At 36.1% G+C, this 15,861-nt stretch overlaps 1 pseudogene; it reads right to left on the minus strand.

Annotated features, from left to right (window-relative positions):
- Window positions 1-1,116: 1,116 nt before the first annotated feature.
- On the minus strand, window positions 1,117-9,841 carry LOC102770245 (annotated as a pseudogene).
- Between the last annotated feature and the right edge of the window lie 6,020 nt (window positions 9,842-15,861).

Below are 15,861 nucleotides of genomic sequence, written 5' to 3' on the forward strand. Positions count from 1 at the left end.
CGGGGCGGGACTGGCCAGGGCCGCCGCGGGTGGTGGAGAGACCCTCAGACCGTGGGCAGGCGCCTCCGCGTGGGAAATCACTCGTCTCTAAGGTGTCCGTTGTCCTAGATGTAAAATGAAGAGTGTGCGTTGAAGGCGATCGCCGAGATTCTCTTTAGCTTTAACACTTGGGAATTACAGTTCATTCCAATTACTCCTCCCTCAAAACCCACACCAGCCAACACTGTGGTCCTTCAGATTGTAAAGGCGTCTTCCCCTGGGCTCCAGGGTTTTTATAGTTTTATTTGAGCAAATCTCAAGGAATGGGGTGCTCGATACTGTTTTTGCAAAACATTAAGCAAGACACAAACTTGAGGAAATGCCAATTGTACGCCCCAAAATGGTGAGGAAGGGGATTGCTGATAATCCCTTCCCGCTCTTAAACTTCCTTTGACTGCCACGAGCTGCCTTTAAGTTAAATGATCCTACTAAGGTCAATTTCACCCATCTGCCTGCATCTACCTGCTGCCTTTGTCCTTATAAGCCATCTGGTCACTACCATCTTCGTCCCCACTTCCCTTCTTAAAGACTGCTCAGCCTTCTTTGAGATAATGAAACTTCAGCCCTATCCCTTTGGGTAGATTAAATTATGATTCTCAATTGGATCTAAACGTTATTCTTTCTACACATGGGAAGAGTTCACCAAAACATGACCTGTGTGTCAGATGGGTACTAGACTTATGGGGTGATCATTTCATAAGTTATACTAGTATAAATGTTTAATCACTATGTTGTATGCCTGAAACCAATATGATATTGTATGTCAACTATAATTTTTTTATTTTAAAATGTTTTTAAAATTTACTGTATGTTTTTGTAATTTATTGTTAATATTTATTGTTGACAATATTACAGATGTCCCCCATTTTCCCACCCTTTGCCCTCCTCTACCCAGCCCCTGCCCCACTCCAGGCCTTCATCACACTATTGTCTGTGCCCTTGGTATATGCATGAATGTATATGTTTAAGTTCTTTTTAGCTGACGTTTTGGCTTTGAATATACAGAAATATAGAATTTGAGCTGAAGGAAACCTTAGTGCTCATCTAGTACAAATTCACAGCTTAGGCAGGAGGAAGTCATTCCAGGAGGCTCATAATTTCCTCAAAGGCCTATAATCCTTGCTCTAGGTCTGATTGCCTGACCAAAACTCTTTCTGCAATACCAACGTGCTTTCTGCATTGGAGTGGTTGCTTAAGATCCTTTCTTTAATGGCATCCTGCCAATATTAGGATAAAAAACAAAATTATTAACCCAATAGACAAGTCCTTGGGTGCTTTTTGTCCCTCCCTACTACACCAGTTCTATCCAAGGCGACTGTCCTTGTTGCTCACTATGTACCAGTTACGCCGATCTTTTCAGTTGCTTCATGTAATACCCTGGAATTATGCCCCTCCCATTCCCCATCATCATCAATTAAGTCCTTTTATTTAAAAACCAACTCAAGCATCCTTCCCCTTTGATACCCTAACTTATATGCTTCCATTTTGTATGTATGTTATATGCTTCAATAGCACATAGACGTCCTCATATTCATCACAACAATGAAGTAACTGTGTAGTTCCTCACGTTAGAATGTACGCTCCATGAGAGCAGGGATCATGTCTTATTTATGCATTATTATATTGCCAGTACCTAGAACAATGTCTTGTAAATTTAAGGAATTCAATAAATATTTATGGAATGATTATGTGACTAGTAGAACAATTTTTCTAGTGTAATAGAATTTTCAATTATCTGCCAGTTTCCCTTCTCACCACACTATATGCACTCAAGACATTTGTCCTTACCTTGAACCACCTATCCACCATCACTATCTTTACCTAAACATATTTATGTGCATCTATAGTTAGATAAATATATAGTAAGATAGATAAATATTAAACATGTGTCACACATTCTTACACCATTTTTCTTCCCCATAATAATACCACTAATCAAAAATTGGGAGAAAAAGCCAGGCTAATGAAACAACCAAAGATTTTATAAAATAGCAAAGACTATCAGCGGTGGGCAAACTACGGCCCACAGGCCAGATCCGGCCCGTTTGAAATGAATAAAACTATTGAAAAAAAAGACCGTACCCTTTTATGTAATGATGTTTACTTTGAATTTATATTAGTTCACACAAACACTCCATCCATGCTTTTGTTCCGGCCCTCCGGTCCAGTTTAAGAACCCATTGTGGCCCTCGAGTCAAAAAGTTTGCCCACCCCTGGACTAACTGTTGACATATCCATAGAAGAGATAACAAATCTATTTTTCAATTAAGTATATCCAGCCAACATTTCTAACAATCCATATTACATTAACATTTGGAGAGGCAAGGAGGAGAAGACCAGCATTTCCTCATTGCCCTAGTGTCAACTTTGTCATAAATCAAGGTTCTATATACACATAAGTTTGTTTCCTTTTTTTTTTTAATCCTCACCCGAGGATAATTTTTCCATTGATGTTTTTAGAGAGAGGAGGGAAGGGAGAAGAGGGAGAAGGAAGCAGATGTGAGAGGACTGGCCTACTGCCCAGATTGGAGCCTGTGGGGGATGGAGCCCACAACCCCGGTATGTGCCCTGGACAGGGAATCGAACTTGTGATCCTTTGGTCCATGGACCAATTCTCTAACCACTGGTCAATTGGCCAGGGCTGTTTCCACATTTTTAAATTCTGTTCTGTTTATCTGTTTGCCTGTCACAATGCCTTAAGTACAATAGCTTATAGTAAGAATTAATATGAGTTGATTAATTCTTACTTTGTTCATCTTCGTGGATGTCTTGGCTATTTTGGGCCCTTTAATTTTCCATATATATTTAAGAATTGGTTCATCAATTTCCACAAATTATCTGTGGAAGTTTGATAGGAACTTCATTAAATTAAATGAATACGGAGAAAGGGCATATTGACAATACTGTTTTTTCCAGTCTATGGACAGTGTTTCCATTATTTGGGGTTTTTACATTTCCCTTAAAAACATTTCATGGCATTCTACATAGAGGCCTGGTATACTGTTCATTAGATTTATTCTATTAAAATTTGCTATTTTAAATAGTATTTAAAATTTTCTTTTCTATAAATGTATATAGATAACTTGATTTTTTTGTTGCCCTTATATCTAAAAATCTTATTCCAATACTTTGAAGATTCTTTTGGATTTTCTATATAAAATTCTCAAATAGTTTTTGCTGCCTGTGTTTTTATTTCTTTTTTAAAATTTATTGTTGAAAGTATTACAGATGTCTCCTTTGTTTGTTTGTTTTTTATGCTTTTCTTTCTTATTCTTCCTGTTGCCCTAGAACCTCCAGTAGTACAGTGTGTGGAATAGATGAGGTGATGTGTACTCCTCATTCCTATTTTCAGAGGGAAAGCCTTTGACATTTCACTATTAATAAGATTTTTCTATAGTTTCTTTTTGTAACTGTTCTTTACCATAAAAAAAAAAATGTTTTCTATTCCTAGTTGTTGCTACAGATTTCAATCACAAATGATGTTGAATTTTATCAAGTGTTTTTCCTGAATCTATTAATGATCATATATATTATTATTATTATTATTATTGTGAACCCTGGGAAAAAAAACACACCTATTAAGAAGGATTCCTGGTGGCTAACTGAGCTCAAATAAAAAATAATAATAATAAAATAAAGCCTCGCAGCCATTTCTGCACTGGGGCCTCATGCAAACTGCACTACCAGGAAACTTCTGTGCTAGTTAGCCTGCCTGCACTGTTTCTACCATCTGAGCCAGCCCTTTTAAAAGAGTTCCTGGAGTCCTATTTCAACCAATAAAACTGATGGCTTTCCCCATTCAATTGGGTCTGCACAACTCTGGCCAATCAGAGTGACTCTATTCTGACCAATCAGGGACCAAGGGATGGGAATTCTATCTATATAAGCCAGCCCCACTTTGGCTCCAAGAGTGCACTTAACAGGGAGACAGAAGATTGTATTTCCCAGAGCAGACAGTGGCAGAGCAGAAGAGATCATGTGGTATGTGAAGCTAGGCAGAGCAGAGTGGCCGTCATGGAGCTGCCTAGCTAGAGAGGGGCCTGGCCGCAGGGCCGCCTCACAGCCTTCCTCTTTTCTCACGGCCATGCTGTAGCACCATGGAGCTGTTCCACAGCAGTGTTGTTTTCACAGCCATGTATTACCGTTGAGCTGTTTGTGCAAAATAAAGTTTCCTTCTTGCCTGCACCCCAGATTGGGGATTCCTGTTGGCATTTGAAGTGGCACCAAAGACTATGGGTTGACATTCTGTTAATGTGGTGAATTACATTCTCTGGTTTTGAAATATACAATCAAACGTGCATGGCTGAAGAAAACCCAATTTGGTCAAGGTGTGTTATTATTTTTATACATTGCTTAATCAGATTTGCTGATATTTTATTTAGGATTTTTACATCAGTGTTCATGAGTAAAATGGGTTTCAGAATCAAGATTATGCTGGCCAATTTGGAGTTCTTCCCTCTTTTAATATCTCTGGAAAAGTTTCTATAAATTAGCATCATATATTCACTATGATAAATGTAATATTAATAAATGTAGTATTAATTTTTGGTAGAATTCACTGACAATAACACCTAGTCCTGGAGTTTTCCTTGTGGAAAGATTTTTAATGATGGATCCAATTTCTTTAATAGTTACAGAGTTATTCGGAGATTTCTGATTTTTTTCATATTTTGATAAATTTTCTTTGTCTAAAGATGTGTCAGTTTAATCTAAATTTTCAAATATATTGACAAAATTGTTATGATAATTTTTTATCTTTAAAAATTCTGTGTGACCTATATATTAATTTTTGCTTTTTTATTCTTTTTTTCTTGATCTGCTTCGCCAGGCATATAACCATTGTTATTAATATTTTTAAAGAATGAACTTTGCTTTGTTAGTCTTTTCTCTGGTATATTTTTCTTTTTCATTTATTTCTATTATTATTTCCTTCCCATTAAGTTTTTTTCAGCTTTATTTTTTAATTGATAAGTTGTATTTATAATTACTGAGCTAAATGATTAACAGGTCTTTTCACATCTGTTTTTTAATTAGTCAAACTTGTTAAAAAGTGAAAACTTAAATACTAGCATATTTTTACATATTCAGATGAGGCATTTCGCACAAAGAATACCTTAAGGATAACTAACTTACTTATGTGAAGACAAGACATTGAATTACCAAATATTTTCTATTTTGACCAACTCCTTACATTTTTTAAAAAGATTTTTAGTATTTTAAAAACTATTTTAAGACTATTTTTAGAATGGTTTTGCTTAGGTTCCTAGCAAAATTGAGGGGAAGGTAAGGAGACTTCCCATACACTCCCTGTTCTCACATATGCGCAGCCTCTCCATTATCAACATCCCCCACCAGTGTGATACTTTGTTACAATTGATGAACCTACATGGACACATCATCACCCAAAGTCCGTAGTTTACATTACAGTTCACCCTCAGTCCCTCTATTTTTTGAATCTTTATTTACTATTCTTCCTTAACTTCTTGAGATCATTTTCAGAATTTTCATAATGAATGGCAGATGGTGCAGCTGTTTTATGATCTTACTTCCCAGATGCAGGATTCAGTAGAATAAGATAGATAGGGAAAAACTGACTCTTGAAATGGGTACATGTTAGAAATATTTTGTGTAATACATTTTGCATGATGTCAATGATTCTAGTCTGAATTAATCAAGCCTAAATAATTTTCCTATACTATTATAGAAGCCTATAGGTCTTCTACTTTCATAAATGTTCCATATGTACTTGAGATGTGTATGTGTGTTCTGCAGTTTGGTACAATGCTCCATATGTTGGTCAATCATGTTTAAATTTCCTATATCCTTATGAAATTTTTGTCTACTTATTGAATTAGTTACTGAAAGAGGTATGTTAAAAATCTTCTGCTGTGATTTTGAACTTACATATGTAGTCTCATAATTCTAACAGTTTTTGTTATATATTTTGAAGCTATGTTATTAGTTATGTAACACTAATATAGTGATTCCAGCTTTCTTTAGTTAGTGTTGGCATAGTACATATTTTCGCATCATTTTACTTTCTTTCTTTTTTTGCCATTTTTATTTTTTTGGCATCATTTTACTTTCAATCTTTCCGTATCCTTAAGGGTTTAGGCATTATTCTGTCATATGGTTGCCCCTTTGAAGGAAATGTATCTTTAGTCCTCTGGCTGCCCCTAAGTATTTCTCTGTGGTTTTCAGTTTTACTATAATGTGCATAATTATGGTTTTCTTTATTTTTGTTCTGATAAAATTTTTATTTTAATAACATCTGAGAATTTTGGTAAAGTTTATTTGTTCAAATATTGCTTTTATGCCATTTTCTTTCTCTTTTCCTCTGGGACTACAATTTAAATTATATATTAGACTTTTTCATCTTATCCACTATTTCTCTCGTGGTCCTTTTTACATTTTCCATCCTTTTGGCTCTCTTAGCCTCACGCTAAATATTTTCTTTTGACTCATGTTCCAGTTAAGTAATACATCCCTGGAAATTCTGCTTCTTAACCTTTTAATATGAAGAAGTAATGAGATGTATATACACAAAGATTTCCATTAGGACATCAAAAGAGTGGCAGAGTGCAAGAGCCCCTTATCCTCTCTCCCTGAAATTGCAACATGAACCAACTATAATTCAACAATAAATCCTTGCTCAGCACAGACACATGCCTGAGAGACCGGCGCATTTGAACATCTAAAGGTGGGCAGCCAGGAATAAGCAGGAAGACAAGAAGGGAGGAATGCAGACGGCCTGCAGACACAGCCCTGCAGTCCGGAGCTCCTGGCTCAGCCTGCCAGGAGAGGGAAGAAAGATGGGGGTAGCAGGTGCTTCCTCTGGCTGGGAGGAACAAAGAGCTGGTGGTGGTGAGTAGGGAGAGCAGGGCAGGGATCACCCAGCTGGGCAAGCAGCCAAGGGAGTGAATAGTATCTGAGTCAGCAGACACCTAACAGAGCATGGGCTTCTACCTTGCGGCTCTCCAATGTTGGGCCAGGAGTGATATTTCAAACAAAGAAATGGAACCACAGAGCCCGGCCACCACTTCGACTCCCAAAACTCACTTCCCATTGCCTTTGGAGTTGGGTCCAGGAGCATATCATCTGGAAACCAAGAGCTATTGCAGTAGAACTGCTGTTTCCATCTGTGACTGATCCCTAGGATGGGTGCTTGGGGTGGAACCCAACGGAGGTCAGGGGTTGCCATTATAGTGAAAGCAAAACAAACCCCACCCCTGAGCAGTAAGGCTATACTGTCTTATAGCAGATGCAGAAGTTCAAGATTAGGAGATCAGAGATTAAAGAATCTTGCAATTCAGCACCATCTACTGGAAAATAGTAGAAAGAGCTCTTCAGAGATGAATGCAAAGGCAAAGGAGGATAGCAAATGCCATAAATAATCACAGTGACAAGGACGATCAGAAAGAAAATGAAAAATGTCCAGAAAGCAAGCTGGAACACAAGGAAATATGTGATATAAATGACAAAGATTTCAAGATTGCTGTTCTGAAACTACTCAACGAGATGCGAGAAAATAGGCAATTCAATGCACTCAGAAAACAAATCAATGAACAAAATGAGTACTTTACCAAAGAGATTGAAACCTTAAAAAAGAACCAACCAGAAATCCTAGAAATGAAGTATGCAATTAAGGAGATTAAGCATGAAATACTGAGCATAGATGGAGGAAGGAATTTGTGATATCAAATATAGGAATCTAGAAGTGACACAGAGGGAAGAAGAGAAAAACTGAGCATAAAGAAAAATAAAAGAGCTCTGCAAGGACTATCTGACTCCATCAGAAAAGTAAGGCCAGACTGTCCATGGGAGAGGCAGAGGCCACACCTGCCGCTCCGTCCGCCTGGCTGGCTGGCAGGGAAGGGAAGGAACTCGCATGCTGGTGCAGGAACAAGCTGGGTGGGGTGACAGTGAAATCCAGAGTAAAACCAAGCTGGTCCAAGGTTTCCTGAGGCTGTAAAATGCAGTGTAATCAGAGTGCCATTTTTTTCAGATAATTTTTTCAAATACCTGAAAGAGAGAAATTACCAGCCACGAATAATATATCCAGCAAAATTATCCTTTAAATTAGAATTATAGGCATTCCAGAAGAGGAGGAGAGGGAGCATGAATCAGAGAGTCTATTCAAACAAATAGTGGATGAGAACTTCCCAAACCTACGGAGAGAACTAGATCCTTAAATCCAAGAAGCAAATAGAACAACTAGTTACCTCAATCCAAAGAAGCCCTCTCCAAGGCATTTTGTATTAAAAAAAAAAGGGGGGGGGACAGAAGAAAGAAGTATGAAATGCCACCAAACAAAACAACAACAGAAACACAGAAACACAAAGGAAAAGAACTACCAGAAAACAAAAGATAAAATGGCTATAGGAAATACTCACACATCAATAATTACCCTAAATGTAAATGGTCTGAACTCACCAATAAAGAGGCACAGAATAGCAGAGTGGATCAAAAAACAAAACCCAACCATATGCTGCCTACAAGAGACACATTTAAGTTGCAAAGACAAAAGTAGATTTAATGTAAGAGGGTGGAAAATTATTCCCCTAGCAAATAATATCCACAGAAAAGCAAATGTAGCCATACTTATATCTGACAAAATAGATTTCAAGATAACAAAGATAATAAGAGAAAAAAAATGGACTCTTTATAATGATAAAGGGAACACTGCATCAAGAAAACATAACACTTCTTAATAGTATATATGCGCCCAACCAAGGAACACCAAAATATATAAAACAGCTATTCACAGAATTAAAGGTAGGACAGATAAAACACAATCATAGTTGGGTACCTTACTACTGCATTGACAGCTCTAGACAGATCAAACAAACAGAAAATCAATAAAGAAATAGCAGCCTTAAATGAAACACTAGACCAAATGGACATAATTGACATTTACAGAACTTTTCACCCCAGAACATCAGATTATACATTCTTATCCACAGCACATTAAACGCTGTCTCAAGGACAGACCGTATGTTGGGTCACAAAACTAGCCTCAATAAATTGAAAGGGATTGAAATTATACCAAGCTTGTTCTCTGACCACAATGCCTTAAAATTCGAAATCAACTGCAACACATCAAAATTACAACTAAAATACAAAACAATCATCATTCAGAACTGCCTGGATGCTGGGTAAATGGAAGCCCTACAACTAGAGAATTGAAGAAGAAAGCAAGACTGGTAGGAGGGGCAGAGGTGCGAATGGGCTGGATCAACACCCAGTGTGGCATTGTTCTTTTAATCAGGAGGGATATCTATGCAGCGGAGGCCTTCTGTGAGGAGCAAGGGGCCCCAGCCCCACACCAGACTCCTCAGCCCAGGATTCCAATGCTGTGGAGATAAGCCCCTTTAACTTCGGGCTATATTACCCAAAACACTATACAGATTTAATGCAATCCTTTTCAAAATCCCAATGTCATTTATTTTTAATGGTCTCACACATTTATTACTGAACCAACTCACTATTGCAGGGGGGAGAAATCAACAGAGCAAAATCACAAGTCCATTAATTTTCCACTTAAAATGCCCCAACTGTCCAGACAGTAGCATCTTTTCAATCATTTAAGGGTGTAGGCAACCTGGATACAGCATAAATATGTGGGTCATCTCTCATGTGTAATTTCTCATAGGCCCAGTGTGGTTCTTCTCCAATGTCTCCTCTTCAAGTTGTACCTGATTTTATTACCAGTTTTCATCTGAATCCATTGGGGAATGGGCCAGTTCTGCTTTTGTGTCTTGGCCAGGAACCTCCTGATCCTGACAGCCTTGTGGGAAGACATCGTGAAGGAGCAAACACACGCACCTCAATGGAGGAGAAAGAGAGAGAAGGAAGTGGAAGCACCAATGTCATTTTTTAAAGAAATATGATGAGAAATCTTTCAGATTTGTATGGAACCACAAAAGACCCTGAGTAGTCAAAGGAATCCTGAGGAAAAAAAGAACAAAGCTGGAGGTATCATGCTACCTGACTTCAAATTATACAACAGAGCTACAATAATCAAAACAGTATGGTATTGGCAGAGAAACAAACACAGAGACCAATGGAACAGAATAGAGAGCCCAACTATAAAACCACAGATAATTTTCAAAAAAAGAGCCAGAAATACACAATGGAGTAAAGGTAGTCTCCTCAATAAATGGTGCTGGGAAGACCAGAAAGCCACATGCAAACAAATGAAACTGGATTACAGTTTGTCCTCATGTACAAAAATTAATTCAAAATGGATCAAAGACCTAAATATAAGACCCAAAACAATAAGTTACATAGAAGAAAATATAGGTACCAGACTAATGGACCTGGGTTGTAGAGAACATTCTATGAATTTACCCCCAAAGGCAAGGGAAGTAAAGACAAATATAAATGAATGGGACTATATCAAACTAAAAAACTTCTGCACAGCAAAAGAAACTGACAACAAAACAAAGAAGCAGCTAACCAGATGAGAGATGATATTTGCTAACAGTAGCTCTGGCAAAGGTTTAATTTCCAAAATATATAAAGAACTCATAAAACTCAACACCAAACAAACAACCCAATAAAAAAGTGGGCAGAGGACCTGAAAATACACCTCTTCCAAGAAGATAAACAGCCAATACATATATGAAAAGATGTTCAACCTCACTGGCAATTAGGGAAATGCATATCAAAACTACGATGAGATACCACCTCACTCCAGTTAGAGTGGCCATTGTCAACAAGACAAGCAATAACAAATGTTTGAGAGGTTGTGGAAAAAAGGGAAAACATTATCCACCGCTGGTGGGAATGTAGAGTGGGACAACCACTATGAAAAGCAGTATGGTGATTCCTCAAAAATTTGAGAATAGAGCCACCATACGACCCAGTAATTCTTCTCTTGCATATATACCCCAAAACCTCAAAATAATGTATTTCCAAAGATATACGCACCCCCTATATTCTTCGCAGCATTATTCACAGTAGGCAAGACATGGAAACAACCAAAGTGTCCTGCGATAGAGGGCTGCATAAAGAAGATGTGGTACATGTACACAATGGAATACTACTCAGCCATAAGAAAGGATGAAATAGAATGATTTGCAACAACATGGACAGACTTTTAGAATATTTAAATTAAGCTAAGTGAAATAAGTCAGTCAGAAAAAGGTAAGAACCACATGATTTCATTCATACGTAGGATATAAAACTGAAACCCAAGAACACAAAGAGCAGTGTGGGGGTTGCCAGAAGGAACGGGGTGAGGGGAGAAGAGAGTCCTAATATATAGTGACAAGAGAAGATTTTACTTTGGGTAGTGAGTACATCATGCAATATACAGATCTTGTAACATAGAAACCCACATCTGAAACCTATATGTTCATGTTGACCAGTGTCACCCAATGAATTTAATAAAATAAAAAAAGATTTCCAATAATATGGTTTTAATAAATTACTGTATATCTGTACAATTAAGTGTTTGAAGCCATAAAATCATGATGTAGGATATTTAGTAACATTAAAACATGATATATTAAAGGAGAAACTATATTATAAAACACATGAGTCCAAATTATTTAAATGCATAGATAATGACAGAAAGTATACCAAAATATCATGTTGTTAGCTGTGCATGATGAGATTATGACTGATTTTTTAGGTTTTTGTTTTTTTGTTTGTGTGGGGTGTTTTTTTTTTTTCACTTCTCTGTATAGTGTAAGTTTTCTTCTCAGTGATAAAATGTATTGTTATTTAGGCAACAAAAATTAATTTTTTAAAATCTAATTACATTACTAGAACTCCTTTTTGTTGGGCATACATCTGTTCTGTAAAGACAGACATACATATTTTAGACTTTAAAATGCTTGGCTTAGATGTAGACATAGCCAGTGGATATTAGTCATAATTTTATAAACACAAATAAAGATAAGATAAAAAATTTTAAGTCTTTAATAATATCAGATATAATTATTCATGATACAAAGGGACTCTCTACAAAAGTTTCTTCATAGGGTTTTTTTTAACTTGTGTACTAATAGCCTGTGTTACAACAACCAAAGATGGCAATAAAATATTTTTCAGTGGTCTGAAGACAGTTGAACCAGAACCATGGGTAACGTTGCAAAGCACTATAAGTTTGTTTTAATTTTCTATCACTTCTTATTTTTTCTTCTCTCAGAACCTCTTATATTTTTTAGATGTATTTTCTTAGCCTCTTCCACATAATCTATAGGTACTTAGTCTTATGTTACTTTCTAAGTTTCCAAATCCTCATCCTCTCTATCACTTCCACCACAAATCAAAATTTCCATTTCACATTGTAATTTTCCTCAGGAAAGTATAAAAACACTATAGCCAATCTTATCATCTTATTATGTATTTCTCTGTAAGGTATAAAGGACCGATGATTGGGTTTTCTAAAATAGTGCTACAGCTCTGATATCTAATAATTTAATATTAGTAACATTACCATAGTCAGCTGTTGACTTAGAAAAAATAATGGTTGTAAGCAAAGAGATTAATAGTTTATAGATTTCTGCTTGACCAGAATGTTTAGCAACTATGGCTTAGAAATGGTAAAGAACAGTATGGAAGAGTCCTTAAGAACTTGGACTATAGAGCCAGTTTGCCTGAGTTCTAATTCCAGCCATCCTGATGTGATCTTGAAAAGTATTATCTATGCTCTTTTACCACTTGAAACTTTTGGAAAGATAGAACTATATAAGTTTACCTTTAATATAATTCTCCTATGACTTACATTTTTGGATTGCATTTGAAAATGAAGTTGTACAAACACAATACATGTTGATAATCTATTAAATGATGTCACTTCAGCACCTGTTCACTGTGAAGAAGGCTCAGTGCATAAAAGCAAACAGATTTCTCTGAAAAGAGTCCTCACCATAGTGTGGGTATGTTTTGACTCTTCAATTAATTGATCAGATGAATTGATTTTTTTATATGGAAGATATGTGAAAAGCAAAGTCAAACTCATTGATAATTTATTCTCTTTCCAGTATTCAGGCCAAAGTGAAAATGTTTGGGAAAATTCTGTGTAATGCAACTAGTCAGGCTGATGAATTATAGTCTAGAACTTCCTCTATCTTTGGCATTTACTGCAATGACCCAGACAGATTCAGCCTTGGACATCACGGGTGAGCAGAATAAATTGTCTTATATAGCTAAGCAAGTGAAAGAAGAGACCAGTTAAAAACACAACAGCAAATGATTTGATGTGCTATAGGTTTTCAAATCTTGACTCATATACTTATCTCTTCGCTTTTGCAAATCTGTCACTCCCAGTTAACTTGACAGTTGAGTATCAGCAAAATATGTTTAGCTCTATGCAAAATTTTACCTGCCTGCCAAAATAATGAAGATAATCCTGTCCACAACCCCGAATTACCTCTTTCACTTTCTTATTCTTTTTATCTTTTTGGTGAAAATCGAGTTATAAAATAAAACCATATACTTTCCAATGAAACATCTGATAAGGGGTTAATTTCCAAAATATATAAAGTACTCACACAACTCAACAAAAGGAAGATAAACATCCCAACAATAAAGGTAAATTTTAAAAATACACACAATAGCAGCATTTCCAGGTCAAGATTAAGAATTGAATATTTAAGCTTGGCTCAGAAGCAAAGCTCATATGGGCACTAACTGATATTCATGAGTTAAAATTTCACTATTCTTCTAAATAATCTATATAGTAAAAGCCTAAGCAACCCTTACAGCACAACAACCAGAACGACCGGTCACTGTGATACACACTGACCACCTGGGAGTAGTCGCTCAATGCAGGAGCTGCCCCCGGGTGGTCAGTGCTCTCCCACAAGGGGAGCACTGCTCAGCCAGAAGCCAGGCTCATGGCTGGTGAGTACAGTGGTGGTGGCGGGAGCCTCTCCCACCTCCACGGCAGCACTAAGGAGCAGCGAGCAGGTGGGCGGTAAGGAGTGAGACGTTCCGGACTGTCAGAGGGCACAGGCTGGGCTGAGGGACGACCCCCCCACACCAGTGCACAAATTTTATGCACCAGACCTCTAGTTTAAAAAGAAAGAACAATGATAGTGGGCACAACTATTATATAATATAATAATGATACTATTAAATGATTTGGGATAAAGCCAGGACATTTACCCTTGATTATTATTTTTTTTACCCTTGATTATTATTGTCTATGTTATTTATTAGTCTGCCCACTTGTAACACTATTAAATCTACCCTGTGAACATTTCTGGTGAAGCAATGGCTCTTACAGAAAATTTGAGAAGGGAATCAATTTTAAATAGTGTTATATACTTACATTACCTTGTTAATGAAATCTAGTTTCGTCAGTTCCTATCACAAGTTAATTTGTTTAAATTAGATTAAAATTATTAACATCATGCAAAAAATTACATTTATAACATACCCCAATTTTAGGAATTAGGTTTTCCTCTATCAACCCTTCTGTATTGAATTAAATAAGCATATGAAACTTAGCTGCTCCATCTGCCATTGACAAGGAAAATGTATATGACAAGTTTGTACCATGAAGTAATTTGTTACAATGATTTCTGATAAACTTCTTATAACTCTTTTGTTGAAAATAATAAAAATAAATGCCCATTTTGTACCTCACATGTCTTTTTAGTTCTGAATGATTGGAAGAAACTGCATGCATTTTATCCTTGAAGGTTTAACTAATACACCAAAGTTATTTTCTCCAATAGTTAATTTCATATATGACTTCATTTTAATAAAAGGAATAATAAAATTAACAAAATATTAATTTTTTATTTTGTGAGACTGAACAATGATTATGCAAAAACATAGCATTAGTACTATTGCTGCTTTGGTTTGGATTTAAGATGACTATTTTATGTTTTAAGAGAGCATTATGTTTTAAAATTAAGCATGTAAACTTCTAAAGCTAAATACTATCAGTAAGTACCTGTTGTCCCTTGAGCTTTTAAACAGCCTATCTCCTTAATTCAAATCACAATGAATGTAAATGTCCATTCATCTCCAAACTTCACTGCCATAAGTTTACTTTCTACATGTTAAACAACTATGACAGCCTAACAACACTTTATTTACTTTTTTACAATTCAGTTAGGCTTTTTTCCTTGTATGAATTGAAAAGATATATTTAGTGTATTGATTCACATGATTTTATAATGTATTGTGTAATGTTTCACTGCCCTGAAGTAAAGCAAAAATGCTGGCTTTATTTTTAAGTAACATAGAGAACCTATTGTTTAAACAACACTGTTTACTTTTTGCATAAATATTTTAAATTATTTTATTGCCAGATAAGTTTAATGAGAGAAAAGTTATATTTATCTCAATACCTCCCATACCATTCTTCATTTATATAATAAGTACTCATTAAACCTACCCTGTGCCAGACAACTAAACTACAAGCATTTCCTTTAAGATCAGGAACAAGGCAGGGATATCCACTTTCACCACTCTTATTCAACATAGTACTGGAAGTCCTAGCCACGCGAATCAGAAGCAAAGGAGAAATAAAAGGCATCCAATTAAAAAAAGAATAATTAAAACTGTAATTATTTGTAAATGACATGGTATTGCATATAGAGAACCCTAAAGATTCCACTGAAAAACTACTAGAACTGATAAATGAATGCAGTAAAGTAGCAAGACACAAAATAAATATTCAGAAATCAGTTGCATTTTTATACACTAGTAATAAACTGTCAGAAAGAGAAGCTAAGAAAACAATCCCAATCACAATTACTTCAAAAATAATAAAATACTTAGAAATAAACCTAACCAAGGATGTAAAAGACCTATACTCAGAATTATATATGTGTGTGTGTGTGTGTGTGTGTG

This window comes from Myotis davidii, unplaced genomic scaffold (genome assembly GCF_000327345.1).
Source record: "Myotis davidii unplaced genomic scaffold, ASM32734v1 scaffold1069, whole genome shotgun sequence".
Lineage (NCBI taxonomy): Eukaryota > Metazoa > Chordata > Mammalia > Chiroptera > Vespertilionidae > Myotis > Myotis davidii.